At 40.8% G+C, this 27403-nt stretch overlaps 1 protein-coding gene and 1 long non-coding RNA gene across 8 annotated transcripts in view; one reads left to right on the forward strand and one right to left on the reverse strand.

The window, feature by feature from the left end:
• Nucleotides 1-27403, forward strand: part of TLN2 (talin 2) — a 476435-nt gene that overhangs the window by 146934 nt on the left and 302098 nt on the right. The window lies entirely within an intron of this gene.
• The window catches only part of LOC131278019 (uncharacterized), a 29930-nt gene continuing 9174 nt past the window's right edge, over nucleotides 6648-27403 (reverse strand). The window contains exons 2-3 of the long non-coding RNA XR_009185118.2: nucleotides 6837-6892; nucleotides 6648-6738 (exon numbers count right to left, since the gene is read on the reverse strand). This is a non-coding gene — a long non-coding RNA (uncharacterized lncRNA). The remainder of the gene's footprint in view (nucleotides 6739-6836; nucleotides 6893-27403) is intronic.

Genomic DNA, 27403 nt, shown 5'->3' on the forward strand with positions numbered 1-27403 from the left:
TCCCCATTTTGCACATGAGGAAAGTAAGGTACCTAGCAATCACATGGGTGTAAGTGGCAAGAGCTGGGCAAACCTGGAACCTACAGAGCTGGGGTTTTAAATCAGGCAAACCCTTTCCTCTTAAATATGCTTTTCATATAAAAGGTAGGTATCACCTTAACAGTCAGGTTTGATAGGCCCAACACCCTTGGGATGGGGTGATTGAATGTTTCTTATGTGCATTGGTAAATATCTCATAAATATTAATAGAAACCAAGTCAAAGAAGTCTCAGCTTGGGGCCTGTTTCTTTTTCTTTTACTGCTTACACCCTTATTTTAAGTTGCATCCCTGATAGCACATAAAGGAAATACTGAGAGAATTACTCCCTGTATCTTTTCAATTTAAATTATTGGGTGGTGATGATAGTATATTAAATAAGCTTAACGTTGCATATTCTGCCACTTTGCTTTAAAATTGAGAATTGTGAACTGATGATTCCAGTTTTCTCCTGTCTTCATAGGCTGATGCATGGTATGCTAGAATCAGGCCAGAAGGCAGGAAGGATGGGATAAGGGAAAGTGGGTCTTATCAGTGGAGCAGAAGAAGGAGTATAATTTATGATGGCTAATTTCTGTTTGGTGGTTGAAGACTATGCAATTAGCTACATCCTTCTCAACAAAGCAGGCTCTATAAGGGATTGTGTTATGTGCATGTGAAATTGAAATTATATGTCTGAGGAAATATCCTTGAAGATTTAAAAAAGTCCTTTAGTTAGTATCTAAAAAAGATGAAATAAAAATGTTTGAGCCAAGAGCTGAAGAGTATATGTCATCTTTGTATGAGGATTCTGCAGTCTTTTTTTTTTAAGATTTATTTATTTATTTAATCCCCCCCCGTTGTCTGTTCTCTGTGTCTATTTGCTGCGTCTTGTTTCTTTGTCCGCTTCTGTTGTCGTCAGCGGCACAGGAAGTGTGGGCGGTGCCATTCCTGGGCAGGCTGCACTTCTTTCACGCTGGGCGGCTCTCCTTACGGGTGCACTCCTTGCGCGTGGGGCTCCCCTATGCGGGGGACACCCTTGCGTGAAGCAGCACTCCTTGCGCTCATCAGCACTGCTCATGGGCCAGCTCCACATGGGTCAAGGAGGCCTGGGGTTTGAACCGCGGACTTCCCATGTGGTAGACAGACGCCCTAACCACTGGGCCAAGACCGTTTCCCAGGATTCTCCAGTCTTTATCACTGTAGAGTTGGATGCCTCCAACATCTTATTGGTTAATTGTCCTTCATGAGGGAAGTGGCAACATGCCCATCACCCTGCTTCTTTGAAGAACCTGAAATTTTTCCCAGAAGGTTTTTGAAAGCACAAGAGCCAAGTAACATACGTATGGACGTGGGAACATGTACATGCACAGACATGCAACTCTCTTTAGTTGGCTAAAAACAATAACCCTTGTATCTTCCAGCTTGGATGTCGGGGCAATACAGAACTGTGAATAGATTTTGTTTCTACCCTGCCATTGTCAGTAACACGGTATATCAAACTTTTTTGCTCTTCCTTTTTCAAAACTGATATAGGGACCAAGAACACAAAGTGGATGTACAGATGGCTGTATATGTTGTTAAGTGGGAAAAGAAATATCAAGTAGAATAGGAAGTTCAGTATTATTCAGTTAATCATTTTTTAAAGTGTGTATCCAACTGTTTTAGTAGTTGTACTTATTAGCAGGGGGAGGGGAGACTTTGGGCAAATAACCTGCCATTCTGAGCCTGTCTTGTCTATAAAGTAGGTTAGAAATATCCATGTTGTAGGGAAATTGTGAAGAATAAGACAAATGATACAGGTGAAGACTGAGAATTATACTGGCATATAGCAGGTACTCAATTAATGGTAGGCACAGTTGGCATGGAAAACATTTGAAGTAATGTTTGCTCAGCTGTTCAGTGGCGGTTATTTTGCTGGGGGATGGGAACAGGGATAAAATTATGTTTGAATTTGTTCTACCAGTATGTTATATCTTACAAGTAAATATAACCAGAATTTTTTTTTTTAAACCAGTCACATCCCCTGAGGGAGATAGAATGACCTAAAAAGAGATTTCTTTGATGTATTTCTTTTTACTAGGTTGTTTTGTTAGGCACTTTAAAATTTTTGTATACTTGTTTAATTTTTGAGAGGAAGGTATATGTTTAATTCCTTGTATGCTTTGTCCTTGCCAGGTTGAAGCATTAAATTAGAGGTGTAGGAAGCTCTACACCATTGCTTCCCTTCATGGCTTGGATGGAAAGAAGAGAGTATTCCATTTTTGAGCCATTATTTTCTTTTTTTCTTACACTGTCATTCCTTTTTCCTTCCTGAAAATTGTCAGTAAAGTGTATTTATTCCTTTGAATTCTGGGTCAAAGGTGCTGTTTTAGTTTTTTATCTGCTAAAACAAATACCATACAGTGGGTTTGCTTAAACAATTGTAATTTATTGGCTCACAGTTTTGAGGCTGGGCAATCCAACATTGAGTTCTCAGTAAGGTGATGATTTCTGCCCGAAGATCATTGCTTTCTGGGGCTGGCTGCTGGACATTCTTGGTCCCTGACTTTTCTGTTCCGTAGCAATTCACGTGGTGGCATCTTCTCCTTTCTCTTCTATGTTCTGTTGACTTCCAGCTTCTGGCTACTCCTTGTGACTTTTCTCTGTGTCCAATTTCCTTTGCTTATAAGATGCCTCCAAGTCACATTGGTGAATTGTCTTTCATGAGGGAAATGGCAACATGCCCATCACTCTGCTTCTTTGAAGAACCTGAAATTTCAGCCATATTGGGTTAAGGCCCACTCTTATTCAGTTTCAGCTCCTCTTAACAATAACAAAATTCCTATTTACAAGTGGGTTCACACCATAGGTCCAGGGCTTGGGACCTGAACATGCTTTTTGTGGGGGGCATGATTCAGTCCTCCAACAGATGCTTAAACTACAAATCTGAAACTTGATGGGGTAAGTGATCATAAGTAAAAATATTTTTTGGTAAATGGTAGATCACCTTCCACCCTGGGCTTTCTTGCCTCTTCACCTGTCTGAGCTCTGTCTCCCTGTGCAGTGGTTCTTAGGAAGGCACAGAATGGCTGGTGGAAGCCCTGGAGCAGGTTAGCACAGGCACTTAGGGACACTACTCTGCTGGTTGACACTCTATTCTTTGACCAGCATTGGTGGGACTCTCAAGGATTAGCAGAAAGTGTCAGTGGCTGACATAATCTCCCCTTCCTTTTTAGAGTGAATTTATCAAGAGATAAAAGAGAGAATTTATGTCAATAAATTCTGTAAAAATTTTTTTTCTCTGGATTTGACAAACTATACAGTTGATTGGTGCCTACATTTTATCGAGGGATGGTTTCCAAATAACGTTTTGGGCCGTGGCGGTCCATTTCCCAAGTTCTCATTAATAAAATATGGATCACCTTTGCAAGGTACAACTGCATATGGATGGGTCTGTGCCAGATCCTGGCAGCTGGACCTGGCACCTGGCACTGTGCTGCTTGCCCTGTGGACTTTCTGCAGTTGACTGTTTCTCATGAACTTGGAGGTCAAAAACTAGTTGCAGGAGTTGCATTTCAGCAGGGGTGGGCATTTTTGTTTTTATTTTTATTTTTTAAAGTAGATTTGTGTGTTGCTAACCCCTGAGGCTTTCTAAGAATGTTCTTCTCTTTGGCAGGTTTTCTTGCTGGTTTATATGCTTTTTTTGTAGTATTTTTTTCCTCTACAGCTGACATTTTGAGACAGAATGACTCCCAAGTGTCAATTTTGGAGTTCAAAAGCCAGAGAAGAAAATCTCTTCTCCTTCTGATGTGCAATTAACTTTGACTTTGACAAAGATTTGCTCACTCCACTGGGATGTAAGAGAATGTTGTAGAGGATTTGGAAGCTGCTAATGAAATGAATGGTCTACCCTGAATTTACTTTCACACACACATTTTTCCTCCCTACAATGCCCTAGATCTCAGGGCTTGGGTTAAATCCTCCAAAGTTATATATAGTTTAGATTTTAACTCTTGCCTGCTTTAAATATGCCAAATGTTTCTCAGAACCAGAAGTTTATAAAGCACATTTTCATGCAGTTGTTTCAACAGATCCTTCAAACCAGCAACAAGAGGAAACAAATCCTAGAGAAAACAAACTAAACTGGGAAATTGCAATTAAGCTGCGGGAGATCAAGTGTTCAGCTGATGTATGAACTAGCATTGTCAATGAGGTAGGGACACGGTGGTGTTGTCCTGTGCTTCTCCAACCCTAAAGCCATGGAATGAACACTTTTGATAATCTCTCTCTACTCCTACCCCATGATGCTGCTTGATTAGCAGGTGATGAAGAATTAGATGATTCTAGGTGTATACTACCAAATAGTTGCATGATTTTAGGTAAGTCGGAGTCCCTTTTATTAACAGCTATCATCTTATGAGCTGGGCACTATGCTACAAATACTTGCAGTTTCTTTTTAATCCTCATAACACCCTATGAGATACAAGTGTTTACCTCCTTTTCATGGATGAAGAACCAGAAGTAGAAGAGCAGGTTGTGTGTCACTGAATTGTATGCTTGAAAATGGATAAAATGATTAATTTTAGGAGATGTATATATTACCAGAATAGAGCTGCAACAACACAAAGAGTGAACCCTAATATAAACTATGGATTATTGCTAATTTTGTAATAATAATGTTTTCATCAGTTGTTACAAAGGTACCACATTAATGCAAAATGTTAATAATAGGGAAAACTGTGCTTGCGGGGGTGGGTATATAAGATCTCTGTACTTTCTGCATGATTTTTTTCTATAAACCCGCTGCTCTTTAAAAAAAAAAAAAAAGAGCAAGTTGTGGAATTGGAACTCATACCCAAGTCTGTATGGTTCTGAAGCTGCCTGTGGTCTTAACCACAAGGCTACACTGTAAATTTGGAATACGTAATAATTCTAAGATTGTTTGCCCTAAGAATGTAGCTTTATATAGTGTGTGTGTGTGAATGTGTGTGTGTAGAGAGAGTGCAAACTGACTGATTTACAAAGGGAGAAGTTGGCAAATAGTGGGAGAATTTAGTGGGCCTTTTCCAGTTATTTATATATACTATATATAGATATATATATAAAATATGCAAAAAATAAATGGGAAAGATATAGAAGAAAAACCAACTTGATCTATTGGACATGTATAGAATTCTGCTCCCAGCTGGAGAATACATATTCTTAGGCACACGTGAAAATTATGAAAATTTTTATGAAATTAACTTTTATGAAAATTAACTATGTGTAAACCTCAATATTTTAAAGAATCAGTATACTGACCACTTTTTTTAATTAAAAATTTGAAACAAATAAAGTTAGAAATTAAGGGCAAAAGTCTAGTGAATTACCGTGTGCTACAGGAATGCTAGATGATTTTTAATTCCTTTTCATAGCATACCTGCCCCAGTTGGGCCGTGCTCACGAGCATGGGGGCTGCTAGGCAGCGAGGGCTTTGAAACGGAGCAGTGGAAAGCGAGTCTGCTTTGGACCTCCCCCGGGTTACTAGGGATTAGGCGCTGCTGCTCCTGTTTCCTTGAGGTGCTCAGGGATGGGGAGGAGGAGAGTCTGAGGTGGAAACGACTCTCTGCTTCCCAGTTAGGCATTCTGTGAACATAAACCCCTTCCTTCCTACTCCCTTAGGAGGGAGAGCCCCGAAAACCACCTGGGACTACTTGTTTATGAGAATTCTAGACTATTCCAGTATACCTTGCTCTGATAATATAGTCTTTTCAATGCTAGTGAATGAAAATGTCTTGTTGCTTCATAAATTAAAATAATTGGCTTTCACAAAGCTGTAAATAGGAGCTTTGTAAATGGAAGATTTTCTGCTAAATTTTCTCTTAATGTAGCCATTCCTGTTCTCAGGGGTACTTGCTTTTGTGTGTGTGTGTATGGTGTGTGTGTGTGTGTAGGAAGCAGTTTTGGGGTGGCCCTTCCTCATTGGTGGTGCTGAGGCAGTGTGGTGTAGCAAAAGAAGATACAGGGCTGGGGAGCCAGGGAGAGCTGTGACTTGGGGGACAAGAGCCAGTCACTTCTCTCTGAGCCCCAGAAAGGACCTCAGACACAGTCTTGAAGTAGACACATAGGATTAGATGAAACTTTGTATTTTAAGTAGTTCTGTGCCTAGCATATAGTTAAGTGTCAGTTAATGCCAGCTATTGAGGTTATATTAATAGTTACCCAAAATGTCATTACTTCAGATTCTTTGAATTTGGGCTTAGTTGGGCTGTAGTCATATATGTATTATTATGCTTGCTTCATTTACTCATTCTTTCAAATGTTTGGGAAATTGTGGTAGGATCTGGAGGTTCAAATTAGTTTCTACTGTCCATGATAAGTCTCCTAAGAATATATATATATATTTTAAGCTTTATTTATTTATCCCCCCCCCCCCCATTGTCTGCTCTCTGTGTCCATTCGTGTGTGTTCTTCTGTGTCTGCTTGTCTTCTCTTTAGGCAGCACCAGGAACCAATCCTGGGACGTTCTGGAGTGGGAGAGAGATGCTCAATCTCTTGAGCCATCTCAGCTCCCTGATCGGCTGCGTCTTATTGTCTCTCTTCTGTGTATCTTTTCATTGAGTCGTCTTGCTGTGCCAACTCTGCACTTGGGCCAGCTCACCACAGAGACCAGCTTGCCTTCACCAGGAGGCCCCGGGAACTGGACCTGGACCTCCCATATGGTAGACGGGAGCCCAGTCGCTTGAGACACATCTGCTTCCCTAAGAATATTAATAGAGAGGAGCATAGAATCATAAAACTTTTAAGTAGAAATGGATCCTCTTCCCATTGTTTTGCACACAATCAAAAAAAGGCTTACACAGTTGAGTGCTTCTCTCCTACATGGAAGGTCCTGGGTTTGGTTCCGCGTGCCTCCTAAAGAAGACAAACAATGAGCAGACAGTGAGCAGGCATTGAGCAAAAATAAAGGGAAGACAACAAGCAAAAATAAAGGGAAAGACAATGAACAAAAACCATGAGCAAGACAACAAGCAAAAACAAATGAGCAAGGAGCAAATGTGGCTCAATCAGTGAGCACCTGGCTTCCACATAGGAGGTCCCGAGTTGAGTTCCCAATGCCTCCTTTTAAAGGGAAACACACACACACACACACACACACAGCAGAGAAGAAGCAAACAGACAAGGGAGCCATCTCAGGGAGGAAAAAAATTATTAAAAAAATAAAAGGCTCACAAAATTCAAATGATTCCTCTTGAGTCATAAAGTTAGCCAGACTAGGACAAGAATAACTACATCGTAGTCATCATCCTAGTGGTCACCATAGTATTGCACGTGCATGAATTCATTTCCCAAGACTACTGTTGCTATTCTAATTTTACATGTAAAGAAACTGAGACTTGGTGAACCTAAGACACTTGCCCAAGGTCACATGGCTCCAGCCCTATCCCTTCTGGCTGCAGGTCTCACTCCCTAACCAGAGCCTACTCTGTTTCTTTGGGATGTTTAGTCTGCTTATTAAAATTAATTTTGCTAATGCTAGCCATGTTGCCTTAGGCAAGGAATCTTCTTCCACAAAATGAGAGTGATTGTAAAATGTTCTGTTATCCCTGAAATGTACCAATCTCTTAGAGATGATTTAAAACTGGTATGGGATTAACTCTTGTATACAGATTTATGTAACTTGGTGCTGCAGCATTTATTGAGTACATCCTGGTGTTCACTTCTGAAATGGTGTTATTCACTAGTGTCCCCAGGGGACCCCTGCTCTCCCACCCCCTGCCATATTTTTTCAGGCATTGGCAGAACCATCTTTGAGATTACTGCAGTCACATTTCTGTGGTAATGTTAGAATTCATTTTGATCTTTTCCTCAGGTATCAGAAATTGGTGAAAATAATGCTGCGTTCTCCTTTTTCTTGTCAGTTTTTGCTTCTTCCACTTTCTTCCCTCATATTACCACTTTAGTAACGAAATACCTAATGCCTTGCAGAAAAAAGGACATTTGATGAGACTTGTAGGCTATTTTGTCTGGAAGGACCCTTAGGATTATGTAATTTAAGGCATGAGGAGGCTAAGTCCCCAAGAGTGACATCCACAGATATGCTGTTGCTTAGCAGCAGAGGTGAGGCCAGCCAGATGCTGCCCCCCTCAGCTACAGACCATACCCCTGTCTCTAGTTCAGAGCCTCCTTTGTCAGTGCCCCTCCCATGCCACTCTGCTGAGGAATTCTGAGAGTCTGGGCCAGAACTCTTTACGCTGTGGTGTTGGATCCATAATTCTGCTGCCAGTGGGAACTGCAAGGGAAGCTGAAAGGGGAGTAAACTAGAGGCTTTAGTCCTGCTCTACTGGCAGTGATGGGGCACAAGGGGGCTGGTTGGAGGTGGGTAATGATATGGCTGATCATATAAATTGTTTTTGCATTTATTATTTTTTCTTAGGTGATATACTCAACAAACTCAATAAGCAAGGTACTTAATGAAAAAAAAAAACTGTGAATTTTCTATTTAATCACTATGAAAACGTTGATGCATTGACTTTAGACAGAAACATGCACCCTGATAGCCAGTGTACTCATGCACTCCACTGAGTGGAATACACACCCGCATCACTGGGGCTTTGCTTCTGTATCTCTTCAAGTCCCCCCATAGGCCCAGTAAAGCCAATGCCAGGCCCGCTCGACCCCTGACCTGGGGTGGCCCGGGCCAGTCGTGGTGGCCTTGGGCAGGCTTGCTGCCCTTCCCACATTTGATCAGGAGGCATTCTTCTCTGCTGTGCAGGGCTCTTGGGAGATTCTAAAGGTCTTCCAAGCAGAAGGAACATTTTAAAATGTTTAAGGTACTGCCCAAAATGAATCTCTCCCAGACTCTGTCCTAAGTAATCTCTATTTTATTTGGAGGTTTGGAAATGTTCTCTCTATGTATAAGAGGTGATAAAGAGGTTACAGAGGACTACCTCCTATTCTCAGGGAGCTTATTTTCTATCTGCACAGACAAGCCATGAATAACTGAAAATTTTTTCTTCAGTAGAGAGCTTACAAGATTTATGTATAAGTATGCATATTATAATATATATATACACATACACCTCAATATACAGGCCGTATATTTGTAGGTTCTATATGTATATATGTAACTACACTAAATGCACATGCATACATGTACATATGCACACACACAGAGTACCAAAGCGATATGCTGAGTGATGAGCTCAGAGAAGTGGGTCCTTTGATGTTTGGGAAGGCCTCCAAAGGGAAAGTTTTGGGATATGGGCCCTGATAAGTGAGTTGTATTTTGTATTTGTAGGTGAGGGGTGTAATTGGTGAAACGGTGTCAGGTGTTTGGTGCCAGGATCTGGAGTTTTCTTTAGAAATCATTTTAGGTGACAGTGATGGTGAGGGAGGTTTGGTCTGCAGGATTCAGTGCTGTGTGTCAGCCTGGCATTCCTCAAGACATTGCTGCCTGGTTGAACCAGGACCTTTGTCCTGTACTTCTGGATTTGGAGATAAAATTCCCGGTCCTTCTGTATCAGGAAACTGTTGGCCTTACGGATGCAAAGCAAACCCTGCTAAAGGAACAGCCACCTACCTTAGCACTTGCTCTTGGATGGAGATGAGCTTGGCAGGAGGGTCAGTTGGCTCTTATATTGCTGTTGGTGATTGAATTATGCCCCCCACAAAAGGCATGTTCAGGTCCCAACCCTTGGTCCTGTGGGTGTAAACCCATTTGTAGGTAGGACCTTTGAAGGTGTTATTAGTTAAAATGTGCCCAAACTTAATGATGGCAGCCAGAATGCAATATGGCTGAAGCTGTTATATGCAAAGGAAATTGGACGCAGAAGGAAAAGCTAAAAGGAGCATCCAGAAGCTGGAAGTCAACAGAACCCAGAAGAGAAAGGAGAAGATGTCGCCAAGAGCCTTGCCATGTAACAGAAAAGCCAAGGAACCCCAAAGATTGCTGGCCAGCCAGAAGATACCCACCCTGGGAGGAAGCAAGTCTTCTAGCTTCTGAAACCGTGAGGCAAAAAGTTTCAGTTGTTAAGCCAACCCATTGTATAGTATTTTTTTAGCAGCTAGGAAACGAATGTAATTGGTAACATTAAAATATCTGTCCTGGGCAAAAGTGCCCTCAGCCCTCTTGAAAATGATAGTAAATCAGCCCCAGAGATATCCATATGCCTTAGGGGTTGTGCCGAAATTGTCTAGTCTTATTCCCTCTACCAAGACAGGAAGACACTGACAGATTTTATTATAACAAGGAACGTGTGGAGACCTTCAGCTGAGTACAGTTAAGGTTTTAACTCTCACTTCCAGGGCTGGGTTCTTTGCTAGTAGTTCTTATTCACTGCCAGCTGCTCTTTATATAAAGACAGAAAATGTTTTTCTGATTATAAAATTATGAGATGATCATTACTAAAAGTACTATAAAAGTGGAAGGATAAAATAGTTACTACAAGTCCCGCAGCAACTATCATTTTGATAGATTCCATCTGTCTTTTTTTCTTATTTAAAAATTTATTGTTTTTACTGATTATGAAAGTAATGTGGGAAATTTTTTTAAAAAGTAAAGGAAAAAAAAAATCAAACATTTTCTTTACCTTGGAGATAATTGCTTTTAGTTAAGATTTTAGTGCATTTCCTTAATTTTTCTTAGTTTAACTGCTTTTATTTATTCTCTCTCCCCACCCCCCCACCCCGCCTTGCTGTTTTGCTGTCTGTGTCCATTTGCTGTGTCATCTTCTGTGTCTGTTTCTCTTTTTCTCCTCCAGGATTTACTGGGATTCGATCATGGGGACCTCTGATGTGGAGAGAAGTTCCCTATTACTTGTGCCACTTCAGTTCCTGATTTCTGTTGCAGCTCGCCTTGACCCTCCCCTTCACCTCTCTTTTGTTGTGTCATCATTTTGCTGCCTGGCTTGCTGTGTGGGCACCCCTTTACCAGGAGGCTCCAGGGATCAAACTTGGGTCCTCCCATATGGTAGATGGAAGCCCAGTCACCTGAGCCACATCTTCTTCCCCTTTAAGATTTCTTTCTTTTTTTTTTTTTTTTACATTATTTATTTTCTTTTTAGTAAACCCGCCCCCCCCCAGATGGTTCTCTCATCTGTCTGCTCACTGTTTGCTCACCTTCTCCAGTGGGCACTGGGAACCGAAGGTAGGGCCTCCTACATGGGAGGTGAGTGCCCAAAGGCCTGAGCCACACCCACTACCCCCAACTGCTTTTAGTTAACACTTTAATGCATTTCCTTAATTTTCCTAGTTTATCAAGTAATTTTTCCTAGTTTATCATTTACTTTTGCTCTTTGTTCACAGTGTGTTTTGCCAAGTAGATTGTTAAAATTATGAGATTCTGTTGGATTTATCCACTTTTGCTTATGTGGCTTCTAGGTCCTGTGTCATGCTTGGGCTTTCTTCACCGAACCTGTGAACATGGGAGATTGTTTCCCTCCAGTGCCATTATGGATATGTTTTTCATCCTGGAATCATAGTCTCCATGAAGGTAGGGGCTCAGGAGTCTGTGTTTTAGATCTGAGCCTCAGGTGATTCCGTAGAAGCCAGTCTCTTTGGGGCTCACTGCCTTAGAGTGAGTGCAGAGGTCCCTGAGTGATGAATGGCTTAGGTTTTTAGGATGGGAATAATAGTTTGAATTCATTGGAAGCTAAATGAACTTTCCTAAAGCCATTGGGATAATATTTGGTGCTGTCCCCAGCCACCAGCCAGCTGTTCACCATAGCCCTTTATGACTCATTACACAACTGCCCCCTTTGGCAGTTGTTGAACTGTCCTGGGAAATTGGGCCCAGAGCAGGCCCTGAAATATGTAATATATTCCTGTAAGAGAGACCAATTTTTTTTTTTTTTTTTCAAATATCTGGCCTTACACAGCACTGATTTGGCAACAGGAGCAGGCCTCTCTCTTCTTTAGTTTTTGTAAATTTCCCTCTGTGGCAGTGTTGAAAGGGAGCCACATTTCTATGGATATGTGTTTAGCTCCACAGTTCCCAGCCCTTGGCTGCCCATTGGAATCACCTGGGGAGCTTTTGAGTCCCACTTCAGAGTCTGATGTAATTGATCTGTGGGACAGTCCTCGCATCAGGATTTTTAAAAGCTCCCCAGATGATTCTAAGTCAAAATTGGGAATAACTGGATTAAAAGAATATATCATTTGATTTTCTTCTCTGTATGCTTTTAATTTATTTTTAATTTGCATACAATACCGTGTGTGTGTGTGTGTGTGTGTGTATACATGATTATATGACTTTCGGCAAATGCATAGAGTCATGTAATCACCACCACAGTCAAGATTCCTATCATTTGATTTTTACAAATGTGCTTTTGGAGTTTTTTCTCCTTAAAATGACAAGATGAAACATAAAGGCTTCCCTTTATTTTTACTGTTTTTGTTGTTGCTTTTTTACTGTCTGAAATCCACTGTCTTAAGTATAAATTTCAAAACTGTTTCCTAGTTCTTATTTATATGCATTTTGGACCCACTTAATCAGTGGTTTTCAATTTTGGCTACACAGTAGAATCACCTGGGGACCTTTTACAACTACAAATGCTCAGGCCACACCCCAGATCAGCTAAACCGGAATATCTGGGGTGGGGCCCAGGTGTTGGCTTATAAAAGTTGCCCTGGAGTCACCGTTGGGCAGGCAGGCCTGAGAACCACCTTTTCAACCATTTTTCTCCAGTAAGGTACCTCCTGGTCAGTCATGGTTCTCGTCAATGCTCACATATCTTTTCTTAGTCACAGGTACCTCTTTTTTCCTTTTTTTCTTGTTTAGCACCAATTTGGGCAAATTCTTTGAAAAGAAATCAAGGAAAATGATTTACTAGTGAATATTGATTATTGAGAATGGCTAAATACTGGTAATAAATTTTTGTCCTTTTGCCCAGCTGCAGTGAAATACTGCCGATCTATACAAAACATTTGGTTTCTTTCCTCTGTGGGCCTTTCAGCAACATTGTAATGGTGCAGATTTTAACCATGCTGTCTGTGGGCAGTGATGGTGAGAGATTTTCAGTAACTTCCAATCACATGCTTTTTAAATTATGGGAATGAAAGAATAGATGGATAGATACTCTCTGCTTAGGCTTTGTAAAGTAACAGGAATGCTTTTCTAACTTACCTGTTTCTAAGAATAGGTTGCTGTAATTGTAGTTTTAAAAAAAGTATTTAGGGAAGTGGATGTGGCTCAAGCAGTTGGGTGCCCACCTCACATGGGAGGTCCCAGGTTTGGTTCCCCAGGACCTCCTAAAGAAAATGAGCAAGACAGTGAGCTGTCATGACAGAAGAAGAGAAAGCATGCCTGCGCAGTGAGCCAGTGCCTGCGTGGCAAGCCGTGCCTACGTGGTGAGCCAAGTGCAGTTTTGCCTGCATGGTGAGCCAGTACCTGCGCAAGTGAGTTACTCAGCAAGATGATGACATAACAAGAGATGAAGGGGAGAGTCAAGGTGAAGTGCAGAAGAGAGCAGGAACTGAGGTGGCGCAATCGACAGGGAACCTCTCTCCACATCAGAGGTTCCCAGGATCAAATCCTGGGAAATCCTAGAGGGGAAAGATGAGAAGACAAAAAGAGAAATAGATACAGAAGTTAACACAGTGAATGGACACAGACAGCAAAAAACACAGCAGGGTTGGGGAGAGAAAGGGGGAGGGGAAGAAAAAATAAAAATACAATAAAAAATAATTTTAAAAAATTCTAGGGGGAAATACATCCAATTTGATTTTTTTCTGGATAGAGGGTGAGTGCTTTCTAACCTGCTGATTACCATAATAAAATTATTCTTCAGGGAAACATAAAATGGCAATAGTCCTTAAAATACAGCATCCTGTAGTTTATTTCTCACGGTGGAATAGGGGGATTCACTTGTGATTTGCAGATGGAATTACCTGGGGAAGAGAGTACCTGTGGAATTGAAATGTTAAGGCAATGCTCCAAGCAGAAATCTTAGCTTATCTGCAGAGAAGGATTCTCTGATTTTCCCTCCCTACCCCACCATACATATAAACACTTAGGTACTCTGGGGGAGTTTAAAAAACTAAATTCCAAGGCCATGCTGATAGAATGAGGAACACTTTTTTGGGACACATTTTTGTTTTATATGTGTAGGATGTTGTGAGTGGGGAAAGGTTGTTAGAGTAAATGATGCTATGTTGACTGGGAAGGTATTGGAGGGTACTTCAACTCATGGTGCTTTGACTAGCAGTCATGATGGTGATGGCAGCATTTCTAACAAATTCATCACAGTGTTGGCTCAGGTCCAGAAAAGGACAGCATACAACGAGTGGGCACCTTCGGTGGAAGGAGACACTTGAGATTAGGAATCTGCAGTCTGTTTCTGACAAGGACCTGGCAGGGGATGTGATTAAAGTCAGTGTCACCATGAAGGGTGTGAACGGGGTGAGTACAAGCTTGTCTATCAGATCCCTGAGCATTGGAATTAGTGGGCACTTGATGAAAATGGAAGGGGATAATTCCATTCCATTAAGTGATAGGTGGTGGACCAAGGAGCTCATTGCCTTATGGGGGAATCAGACCTTCAGGCATTACCTGGTGTGAAACGCTCTTTGGGAGAGATTTAAAGAAGTTAAAGGGGTGCCTCTTGCTATCCATCATCTATCCCTCCACCTTTTATTTGTTCATTTTATTCAATAAACATTAATAAAGCCCTACTATGGGCCAAGCCCTTTGTTAGGCACTGAAGACTAAATAATAAGTAAAAGTGCCAGCTCTCAAGGAGTGCTCCATAAAATTGGGGGTGAGAGACCTAAGAGCCAATTACTCTAAAATGATGTGGTAAATGTACAGTTAGAGAGATGTGCAAGGCTTTGTGGGAACACAGAGTTGAGGTACCTAGCCCTGTTCTGGGGTGGGACAGATGATCAGAAAAGGCTTTCGGAAGGAGGGGGGATGCTTCTGGACCAAGGTGGTGGTGGTGAGGAAAGACCTTCCAGTCAAAGGCCAGGAGAGGAGAAAACCCTTGCAGAGGGCCAGGAGCCAAACCTTGACCACCAAGGAGTTCCATCTAGTTGGAGTGTTAGAGGTGGTGAGAGACTTGAGAGACAAGGAAATGTCAGATTGGGGGGAGGGGGTTCCTATGTGGGGGCAGCCATTTGGATTTGATCCTGAAGGAGCTTATGCAGTGGATTTGTAGGGTCAGGCTGCGTGACCTAGTTGGAAAGAAAAAATCAATGCACTTGTGGAGAAAATCACCAAGAAATCCAGGCAGTAACAGTGTGAAAATAAATTCATGTGCCCCTAATAAGATTTTTGGAGGAAGGTAGGGATTTGGAGATACTTCCCTAAGCTTAGATGTGGCAACTAAACTTCTGTCCCACTGATGTTTGCTGTTGACTGAACAGAGTGGTAGGCATTGTTCTCGCCTACCTGAAGGGAGTCAGCTGCTTGTTTAGGGAGCAGCAGGTCCTGAGCCAGTAAAATCAAAATGAGAAGCGGGCTAGATTTCCCCGCAGGCTTGTTGAGGTGACTTGCACGTGTTTCCTGTTGTGGTTGTGGTGGTGGTGGTGTTGGTAAGTGGGTAGGGGGGCTCCAGGTGAATCATGAGTTCCTTGAGTAGATGATTATTGTAGCTGGTTATATAGGTAATGAGGTTTATTAAACTTCACCTCTGTGTGTGTGTAACTTTTAAAAATGGAGAGAAAAATAGCTTCGTAGAGTTTCATGAGAATAAAGTGAAATGACAGTGCTGTGCTCAGTAGGGATACCAATGTTATTCGTCTGGGACTAATTTCACTTTTCCCTCCCTTCTTTGTTATTTCATGCTCCTGACTTTCTTGGCCCTTTCTCCCGGTTTCCGGCTTGTAAATTTGCCCTTCAGACTTTTGGACAATCAATCTAGCTTTTCTGGTTTTGACCCTGGGTGGTGTTCCCAAGGACGTGCTAGTATCTCTTCTCAGGCTCTCCGTAGCTCCTAGAGGAACCAGCTCTCTCCACTGGCCTGGTCCTGGGGCCTCCCCTGGTCAGCCCACCTGATTGGACCCTTGTTTGCCCAGGTACCTGTGTGTGTGTGTATGGTGTGGCGGGTGAGCTGAAAGAGAACGAGCCAAAGACAGCACCACCAGTAATACCCCACTTTATATGGTGGATGTCTTCTTAAAATGTTCGGCAAAATTAAATCTTCACTGAATCATAGGTTTTGTTCATAGGTATGTGTAATTTAAATAGTAAAGTCTGTGAATCTGGGCACTTATAGGTGTTATGTAGTTATTTATTATAACCTCAAGGATGTTTGTTTTCATTTTAGATCAGACCTCAGTTTATCAGTAACTCAATCTTTTTATAACTTTATTTCTGGCTGCCCCAGCTGCTTTGCTACATTTGGATTATTGTAAACAAATTCTTTAATATGGTAGGTGAGCAGATTACTTAAAGGAACTCTGTGGTGACTCTACTGTAGTATGTTGAAAAACTTGGCCTGTTTTCGTCCCCAGGTCCTGGGAGGGATCCCTGAATCTTTTAAATTTCCCATGATAGGCGTCACGAGTGTCTTTTGTTATTTGTGGTGGCCCTGGACCATACTAAGTTCCTATGCTAACAGGAGTCTTCAGGTGGGGGCTTGCCACATCAGAAAGGCAGGAGGGTCTGCAAATTAAGTTCAGCCACGTGGGCAGTAATTCTACCGATCATGCCTATGTAATGAAACCCCATATAATCTCAGGACCCTGGATGCTTCCATGACTGATAATTTCATTTCTGGGCCAGATTGGTGATGTATTCTGACCCTATGTGGAGAAGAACACAAAAGCTTGTGTTTAAGACCTTCCGAGATCTCATTCTCTGCAACTCTTCTTTTGGCTTCTGATTTGCATCCTTTTACTGCAATAAAACTACAGTCTAAAGTACAGTGCTTTCAGTGAGCTCTGTAAGTCGTTCTAGCAAATTATCGAAAGGGGGTTGGGTAGAGAGGTGGAAACCCATGGATTTGTAGCCAGTCGGTCAGAAGTGCTGCCTGGGCCCTGGAACTTGTGACTGGTGCCTGCAGGGCAGTGTTGCAGAGGATTGCACTGGACCTGTGGAGAGTGGCCTAATTAAGAGTCAGAATTGAAGTGAGTTACTGCTGTCTTTGAAGTTGGTATTAGAAGCTGTAGAAGGTTTTGATACCCATATCTTCATAATATCTTCATAAAAAAGCAAATAATATTAACTTAAGGCTTGGAAGTGCCAGGCATTGTGCTAAGCCCTTTCTTGTTCCCTGTTTATCCATAAATTATCTTTTTGAAGTAGATGTTAACTTCATTTTTACTTTTCCAAAGTTACATACTTTGTATGTATATAGTAGGATTCTTTTGATTCAAGTGAAAGAAAACCAGCTTAAACAATAAAAATTTAGTCGTTCTTGTGACTGAGAAATTTATCCATGACATGTGTTTCAGGTACAGTTTGACCTCGATATTCGTGTTGACATTAAGGATCTGGTTGTGCTCGCCTCTGTATGTGAACTTCACCCTTAAACTGTCTTCATTCATGTGAAAAAACCGTCAATTTCTAAGCCTTACAAATGAACACACAGTCAACTAGGGAAGAGCCAGCAATCCTGAACCAGTGTAATAAGTACTAGTTTTGAAGTTCACTTGGATTGAACTGGTTCAGGTCATATGTTTGTCCTGACCCAATCACTCTTACCACGGGAATGGGCTCCACTGCTGGGCTTGACCTAAGATATGTGCCTTGTAGTGGTATCCTGAACCTTCTTTAGAACACAAAAACTGTTAGGAGAAAAATGAGTGCTGGGGAGGACATCCAAAGATGTCCATTACAAGCACAGGCTGAATGTACTGCTTGCTCTCTAATTCCAAAGCCTTTTAATCCAAAATGATAGCTCCTTTAGAGTTGCTTTCCTTAAAACAGTGTTCAAGCCTTTCCTGTCAGTATTATACCTTAAGAAGCCACGGGTCTTTTTATTTTGGAGTATAGCTACATCACCAAATGACAGAAATTCAGTGTTCTTGACTCTAAAATAAAGGGTTTGGACTATATTCTTTTTCTTTCTTTTTTTTTAGTGCCAGGCCTTGTGTCGAGCTGGAGATGCAATTCTATGCAGTGTTGACATGGCTGTTGCTGTTATGGGAATTGTAGGCATTACGTGGTGTGATAGGTGTAAGACTGGGATCTGGCCTGTACTTGGCCCATAGTAAGGCTCTGGTAAATAGTTGTCAATGATTGGAATAATCATACAAATATACAGTCTAAGCTGTGTGCAATGCTAAGTTACTGAGGGGTCATACAGGGACATTTTTGCTCCTTATCTCCCAGAAAGCCATAAGAGGAATTACCCATTGTGCTCTGTGTAGTTATCATTTGTGTTCTTAGAGTTGGTTAATGTCTACTTCAGCCTACTCTTCTTTATGTTAAATAATCCAGATGTCAAATTCCTTAAAAGCAATGATCATGGTTTCTCCAGAACTTTAAAAAATGTTGTGGGGGATTCTGCACTGTAACAGGTGTGTGCTGGGTGGTCCAAGCCTAATTCTGTGCCCCTTCCCTGACCCCCCTTTGTCTCCCCAAGCTTGCTTCTGCCCTTGTCTGGATCTGCCCAGAACTTGTGGTCTGTGCCTGCATCTCAGCTCTTTTCAACGAGGTTATAAGAGGGAAAGGAAGGTGTGGGGTTGATTGTGTCCTCCAGTGACCATAGGCACCTGGAAGTAAAACCTGCACAGTGTGGACGAGGAAGGGCCTCATTTCCCTGAAAAGGATACTGATTTTATAGTCTTGGCCAGGCTTAAAATTCAGACCTGCTTAGGACATTGTTCATTTCCTGGAGCACCCATTCCTAATTGACCCACCACCTCACCCCACATTTTCTTCTCTCTCTTCTACCCATCTGATCATCTACTCTTTGGGGAGATAAACCTTTGAAAAACAAGTTTAAGTGGAAAGAGTTACCCAAAACTTCACAACCTAGTGTTTCCACAGTAAGTAGGAATGGAAGTTAAAAAAAAAAAAGGTGTCAAGATAAGTTAGCTTTGTTCTGGTTTTTCTTGTTGCTTATCAATAGTGGCAACACAATGATTGCATTAATAGCTTTGAGTCTGAGTCAAGTCAGTGGAGATTTGGGCATGGCCTTGGGTAGTTCAGTGTGTATGTGTGTATACACAGGTATTTTTTACTGACTGATGTGTATAAGAAAATTGGGGGTGAAAAATAGTCCTTTTTTCCCCTCTTTCATAAATGGCTTGTTGCAATGATGCTTAAGATGCTGGGGAAAATCCACATTATCTTTGCAGAAGAGGAGACAAGGAAAGAGCAAAAGGGAGGAGAAAAATAGTAGATTAAAAAGGCAGGAAACATTTCCAGTGAAGCAACCTCTCTTTAACCCTGCATTTGCATAATCTCTTATCCTACTCTGTGTGTGTGTGTGTGTGTGTGTGTGTGTGTGTGTGTGTGTGTCCCTGTGTTCTTTCCTGAGTTTTTTGGCAGGGTTCCAGGCATAGAAGAGCTGCAAATCTTTTGCAAATTTGCATATCCTTCTTAGGCTCAAGTGAATCAATAATGAACAGTTGTTCCCTGCTCTTGGACAGAGGCCTGAAATCCGTATCTCTCAATGTGCACTGGTTAATCATCTTGGAACCCTTGTAAAAGCCTAACCTGACTGGAGTATATAGGCAATGCCTTGTTCTGACTATACACTCAATAAATATTTGTCTAATGGATACCCAGAATAGCAACCAGAAGTTGAGTCTTTGTATCCTGGACGGAGCCTGTCCGTTGTTCAACATGCTTTGGAAAGCCCGCCCTGGGAGGATTTGGCTATGGCTAGTAAACTCTGGTCTTTGGGATTTGCTTTCCTTTTCATATACTGCTGGTTCTATAAAGCAATAGAGCCAGACATGCAGTTCATTAGGTGGGGCCAGAACATTCTGGATGACTGGAAACTTGATGAAGTGGGAACAGCCGTTTCTGCTTCATGGGGAAGAGAAAGTCCTCTGATTTGGGCTGGTGTGGTTTTGAGCTGATGTGCCTGGTATGCCTGGTGGACTGTGTGGGGAGGGAGCCAGGTACTGATCTCAGGACTCACCACCTCTGAAGGGGCCTCTTTCTTCATATGCTGGTGACAGAGGAGGATTTGCTGCAAATCACCTGACTTTATTGAATTAGATTCTTGCTGAGGACCTCCCCTTTGAGAAGAAATCGGACCAGTGAGCTGGGGCACGACTGATGTGCCCTTGTGTTTGATTCTTGGAATGGATTGAGAAGCACGGACAGGGATTTTGTTGCGGTGGTTGGCTGGCTTTTCCCCTGATGGGACAGCAGCTGTTTGGATTCAGGCCCCTGCTTTTGCAATATTGATTTCAGTTATTTCACTTTTTGCTCTACAATTGTGAACTAAGGAGAAGCAGGAAAGGGGGTGGGGCTCAGATTGTATGGTCTCTGAGGGGAGTCTTCTTCATATTATCACTTTGTCCTGAGGTTTGTTCTTCCCAGTCATGGGGAGAGGATAGAGCCCCTCTTAGCATATGGAGCCTGAGTAGCTAAAACCCCGTGTGCTCCATGGCCAGTATAGATGGAAAGGTGAGACCAGCCTGATCCCTGACCACAGAGCCGAGACAGAGTCCCTTAGAGCAGGTGGGGCTCCGAGACCCATCCCTAGTGACAACATGGTCAACAATAACGCTCAACCTAGAGAGCATCGGAGGAACTAGGAGAACTAAAATGCTTACAGCTATGCCATATGTGGCGGCCATTGGGAGACAAGCAGCGTTGTGGTCGACAAGCCCGTGATACTACAGTTTGTGCGTATGCCTCTGCAATACTTTGTGGACCTCTTTAGAAGTTTTTAGGACCAAGAAGATAATGTTAAGTGAGAAAGAAAGAAGATGAAGAAACAGTACTGGGAGACAGAATCTAGCCACTGATGATCAAAGAAACTATGATCCCTGTGGGTGTGTGTGTGAGTAACTTTTTTTAAAAAAGATTTTATTATTTATTTATTTATTTCTCTTCCCTTCCCCCCCGCCCTGAGTTGTCTGCTCTCTGTGTCCATTCACTGTGTGTTCTTCTGTGTCCATTTCTATTCTTGTCAGTGGCACTGGGAATCTGTCTTTCTTTTTGTTGCATCATCTTTGCTGTGTCAGCTCTCTGTGTGTGCGGCCCCACTCCTGGGCAGGCTGCACTTTTTTCACACTGGGTGGCTCTCCTTACAGGGCGCTCTCCTTGTGCATGGGGCTCCCCTAAGCGGGGGACACCCCTGCATGGCAGGGCACTCCTTGCATGCATCAGCACTGCACGTGGGCCAGCTCAGCACACTGTTCAGGAGACCCTGGGTTTGAACCCTGGACCTCCCATGTTCTAGGCGGATGCTTTATCAGTTGAGCCAAATCGACTTCCCTGATTAACTCTTAAGATCTCAATTATATATATATATATATAGATACACTCATATTTGGAGATTCTCTTTTACTCTGTACATCATTTATAGTGGTGCTTTATTTTGTCAGGTAGCCCTTTCATTTCTATAACTTGTCAAAGGACATGTTCAGGTGCTGTTGGTATAGACTTGCCAGAACCTGAGCGACCACGGCAGGTGCATGAAAATCCTTGTGGACCCCTCATGCCACAGACAAAGGGGATTGATTGTTGAGAGGCCTGGATAATGCCAGTCCTATGCCGCATTGACACACTTACATTCCCTTTTCCTGTGCTCTTGCCGTCTTCAGTGGAAATGGTCCTGGGTCCTGATATAGTTCCTTGTCTGACTCATTATCTCCTGACCATCTGTGTGATGGGGGTAAATCCCAACCTCTGTTTATTTCACTTCCCTCACTTAAGTCTTACAGATGTACCCCCTGGAATACCCTAATGGGACCTGTGACTACAAGTAAGGAAGGATAGGAAAAGGCTTAGAGGTGGTAGGAGCCCATTGTGCTGTGGAAGCCTCAGGCTATGCATTCATGTTTTCCATTCTGGTGTTGCCCAAGGATGGTTTTATACAGGTGTTTGAAAGGTATGGGTCTTTACTTTTTAAACCCCACTGAGTTAAGACTACAGCTTCCTTGAAAGGACTTCAGTGATTTGTGGATGGGAAGGCAGCCTGATGCATTTCTGATGCTCATCCAGCTGTTATTGCCAGTCTGGTTGTGAAATTTGACAGGCCCATGGCCAACTGTGTGATGAAAAATGTTTTATCTGAAATTCCTTACTATCCTCTACACTGCCATGTGAATTAAGGGTGTGACTGGCAGTGATCAGGAGGTCTAAATCACGTTCTGAATGTGCCTAAAAAGATTTATTAGGCTTCTGCTAATCACAAAATATTGTGCAGGGTTACAAAAGTACAAAAAGCTTGCATTCCAGCCTGAGACTATACTCATGAACGCATAATTAAAAATCTACTATAGAATGTTGATGATAACTAGTACAGATACTGTATTCTAGGTTGGAGCTCAGACAGGACAAGATAACTATGGTCTTGAATATCTGCCCTCAGGGATTAGGGTCCAGCCTTAGATAACAGAGAACAAGTGAACATTTTAGGCATGGGTATAACATACTCAAGTGTGGAGATGGGAATGGGTGAGGTGTGTGGGAAGAGTAGTAGGTTCATATACATCATAAGGGAACAGTGAAAGATCAGATCAGAGGTTAGATGTGGGCATGTACCATGGTTCTTTGGATATTAGAAAACCTAAATTGACTGAAACAATAAATGAATTAGTTCAATAACTGAAGAAAGTACTAAATTTCAGGTAGCAGACATGATTATCTAGGGGCTGCCTTTCTCTCCATAGTTTTCCTTGTGTTTACAGGTTGACTGCCAGCCGCAACCAAGGCTACGTACTTCCTTGTTCACTTCCAAAACAATTTCACCAAAGCGCTGAATTTTGTTCTGACTGGACCAGTCTTAGCCATTATGGTGGCCAAAGTTGAATGCCATGTGCAGAGGCCTGAGTTTCTGCTCATCTCAGAACTAGTTAGAATGGGGATGAGATTATACTGTTGGGCTTATGACAGTAAGGGTCTACCTTTGGATCTCAGTTTGGGCCTAACACTACCCAAATCCTGTGGCTGCTATGTAGTTGTTTTCCAAAGGAAAATCTAGGAAGAGAAAGGAATAGGAAGATAGAGGATGGGTTAACAATGAAAACAGTGTCTACTCTAAGTCAAAATTATGGACAGCTTTGAGTTCTAGGGAAAATGACCTCAAATGATTCTAGGCAAATCACTTGAGATTATTATAATATTTGTCTTGGACCTTTATGATAAAAATGCCGTTGACCTTAATCATAATCTGCTTAAGCCCAGAAAAATTCTTGGGTGACCAATTTTTCTTCTCATCATCTGTTTTATCTCCTTTTGAGGACTATACATGGTCAATCAATAAGCTGACTTTAGTGAGATTTTACAAAGTGCCAAACGTGAATAGCTCTGGAGAACCACCCCTCCTCTTTTCTGTGGAGTTCCCTGAAAGCCATATCTCCACTTACTTAAAATGTTACTATTAGAGAATATACCTTGAGTTTTCCATTTGTTCATATTAACATTAATCACAAGTTATATGAGATTACTGAAGTTCAGTAATGACTTTCAAGAGCCAATCCATTTACTCATTCATTCATTCATTCATTCATCATAAGAGTACCTACTATGTGCCAGAAACCATGCTGGCCCTTGAGAATGAACCCAGGTATGGTATGTGGCCCCTACTCTTGAGATTCTAGTCTGGCTGGGGAAACTGACAAACCCACAATTCTCATGTGTTGGATACCTGAGTGAGGCCTTTCTTTCAGCTGGGGATGTTAGCAGATGGTATTCCTAGTTGAGGTGATGCTTAAAACGGGCTTGGGGCATGAGGTGGGGCAGTGAGTAGGTGTATAGGCAGAGGGATCTGCTATAAATGAATCAAGAATTCAACGAAGGCATTTTCAGGAAACTATAAGAGTTTTCTGTGGCTGGGTTATGGTTTTCAGATAACTGGGAGGTAGAATGAAAATGCAGATTCCCAAGGCTCCACCAGAGACTCTGATTAGAAGGTCTGGAATGTGGTCTGAAATTCCATCTTTTTTTTGTTTGTTTGTGTGTGGTTTTTTTTTTTTTTTTGAACAACAGTAATCCCCCAAGTACATGGGAATTGCATCTTGATCATAAACTCTCTAGGTGGTCCTGGTAATGGTGGTCCAAAGACTTAAGTGCTAAGTGATTAGTTTGTGATAAGTATCTTTTAATCTAATCTTTTTGGGCCACAGTATTTAAGGCTACGGACATAACACCACAAATTCAGTTTTGCAATTTTATTTATTTTTTACTAGACTTGACAGAGTATTTTAAAAAATTCAATTTTTGGATAAAAAAGTAGTTAATCAGTGGATGCAGTTGGTTAAATTGGTTAAACATTACTTAGGATCAGTCTGGATGCTTAATGGAAATTATTGCAGCAGATGTTTGTGGAATGATTACAATGTGAGATATACCTTAGTGATTCTTTAACCCTCCCTACCACCACATGGGCAGGAGAAAAGAGGACATTAGGGGACAGTTGACACTCTCATGTATCAGGACTACTTGGAGTATGACTAGAACTACTGTAGATTAGATTCCCTTGGTCTAAGGTGAGGAAGTGAGGCCTTCTTGTACCAGCTGTTGATACTAGATAAAGAATTTTTATTGCATTTTAAGTCCTACTTATATTATAAAGCTGTTTTCATTTGAGATAACTTAGAGATGGGGAATAAAAATGCTATTAGGAAAGAAAGACTAAAGCATTTGTAGCTTTGATGGAAAAACTTAAGAGAGTTATGTACCTTTGAAATAAGTGGGATAAATAGTTTTTAGGATGGTGGAAGAAAAATTTTAAAAGGTTAGGTTAACTGCTATTTAGAAAAAGTAAAGAGCAAGGACAACCACTTTTTTTTTTTTGAGGACAAGCAGGAAAGAATGGGATCATGCCACTTGCTGAGCTAAGGGGATGAGTCACCCAACAGCCAGATGTCAGTTTCTTCAGTTGACAACCAGATAGGCCTGAAAAAATTTAAGGTCCATAGAGTTCTGTTTTCCAATAAGGGAGTATCACTTACATGATAATTTTGTGCTTTGATCCCAAATTCAGCACTTTAGCATGATTCTAGTAGATTTCATTATACATGTGGAGAAAACTTAAGGGTTTGGCAGAGATGTGGAATTTTAGAAATCTTTTACCCTGCAGTTACTCTGAAAAAAAATCACAGAACTTTTAAGTTTGTAAATTCTGATTCAAAAAGAAATAACAAAACAGCAAAACAAAATACCCTTCCAAGAGGGCAAGGATTATGAGATCTCTTTCCTCTGAGATTCTTAGTTTACTTTTGGGATGATTTTTATTTATTTACTAGTACAGGCATTCAGATAATCATCAAAAACCTGGAGGCACACCCTTTGAAGTGCATAGTTTCTCTTCCAAAACATCTTTGGGAGAGGCACTAAGAGGAAACTTTAAGGGAAAAATATCTCAGATGCTTCCCACCTTCTCCTTATTATTTTTCCTAAGAAATAACAAGCAAACTTTTCTTTTACTAGACATTTTAAATTTGAGAATATTTATGAAAGGACTTTATATAAACCTTTTTTTGATAAAGTTTTTAATATTTGAATTCTTTGCTTGCTATGAAAGATGTAAACATTATAGGAAGCATTAGAGTAAAAAGTAATAGATCAAGTTAATTGTGTTCCACTCCCCTCCCAAAAAATCTTTTACAAATAATGTTTCTTTGTTACTTGTCTTTGAGCTTTGTTTATGCAGTGAGAAGGTTTTAACTATTGTGTTGTGAATTTCCTTTGTGTCTTCTGGGTTTTGTGACTGTAAGTAGTATTCATATATTTTTCTGGCAATTTTAGAATTTTTTTTACATTTATTTCTCTTGACCCACTTAGAATTTGCTGTTATGTATGATAGCAATAAAGCTGTAACTTAATTTTTGTTCACATGGAGATCTATCTACTTTTCAAATATAATGTATTAAATATAATGTATCAAATATCCATACCAAGTTTAAATGATACTTTTATTGGATCCTAAATATCTGTGTGTGTGTTTCTATACTCTCTTATCCTGTTCTGCTTATCTTTTGTCTATTTCTGTGATATCACAGTTTAACAATATTGTCAGTTTTGTCAGCGTAAGTTTCCCTTCATTATTCTTTTTCAAGTCATATTTTAATCATTTTGAAGCTTTTTCTCTTCCAGCTCCACTTTAGAATTAGCTTTATATGCTCTATAGAATATCCTGTTGAGATGTTGGTCAAGTTACATTGAATTTATAAAATAATTGAATCTTTAGAAAATGGTAGCTCTCTCTATTATTTGTGTCTTCTTTTATATTTTTCAGTAAAATTAAAAATGGTATTGGTTTGACATATTTATGGGGGGATTTATTTTTACTTTTTCTTTTCTCCTTTCCCTCCATTCCCTCCCTGGCTGCCTTTTTGCTATTATGGGTGAAGTGTTTTTTTGTTGTTGTTTGTTTGTTTGTTTTGTTTTTGTTTTTACCATCTACAGTCAACTAGATGCTAGGCAGACTGTCATTTCCATTTAAAATGAAGTTTTAGTGACTCCTTCCTGACAATTTTTTTTTTACATTTTTTGGATTTTTCTGCTTGCATTGAAAGAAAGGTGAAGGAAAATATTGAATAGTGATAGCAAGTCATGTTTCTCATTTTAATGGAACATAATACAGCATCTGTTTCTCATTCTCAAATTCTGGGGTTACTTTTCCTTATAAGAAAGTACTTATTGGGTTATCTACAGGCAAAAAAAATGAATTTGAACCCCTACCTCACACCATAATAAAAAATTAAATTCAAATGGATCAAAGACCTAAATGTAAGAGCTAAAATTATAACTCTTAGAAGGAAACAAAGGATTGAATCTTCATGACCTTGGGTTAGGCAGTGCTTTCTAAAATATGACACAAGCACAAACAATCAAAGAACAAATGGATAAATAGTACTTCATTAAAATGAAAAAGTTTTGTGTGTCAAAAGACACCATCAAGAGAATGAAAGGATAACAAACAGAAGGCAATTCCAAATCATATATCTGATAATGGGTTTAATATCCAAAATATATAAAGCACTCTTACAACTAAAAAAATTTTTTAAAAACCAATTAAAAAGTACATAAAGAATTTGAATAGACATTTCTCCAAAGAAAACATACAAATGGCCAAAAACCACATGAAAAGATGCTCATTATCATTAGTCATTAGTGAGATGCAAATCAAAACCCAACGAGATATCACTAGGATAGCTGTATTTAAAAAAACAAAATTACAGTGTGTGTGAGGATGTGGAGAAATTAGAAACCTCATATGATGCTGAGGGGAATGTCAAATGGTATAGCTCCTATGGAAACAGTTTGGTGGTTCCTCAAACAGTTAAACATAGAATTACCATATGAACCAGCAATTTCACCCCTAAGAATATACCCAAAAGAATTTT

Source organism: Dasypus novemcinctus, chromosome 3, assembly GCF_030445035.2.
Source record: "Dasypus novemcinctus isolate mDasNov1 chromosome 3, mDasNov1.1.hap2, whole genome shotgun sequence".
In the NCBI taxonomy this organism is placed as follows: Eukaryota; Metazoa; Chordata; class Mammalia; order Cingulata; family Dasypodidae; genus Dasypus; species Dasypus novemcinctus.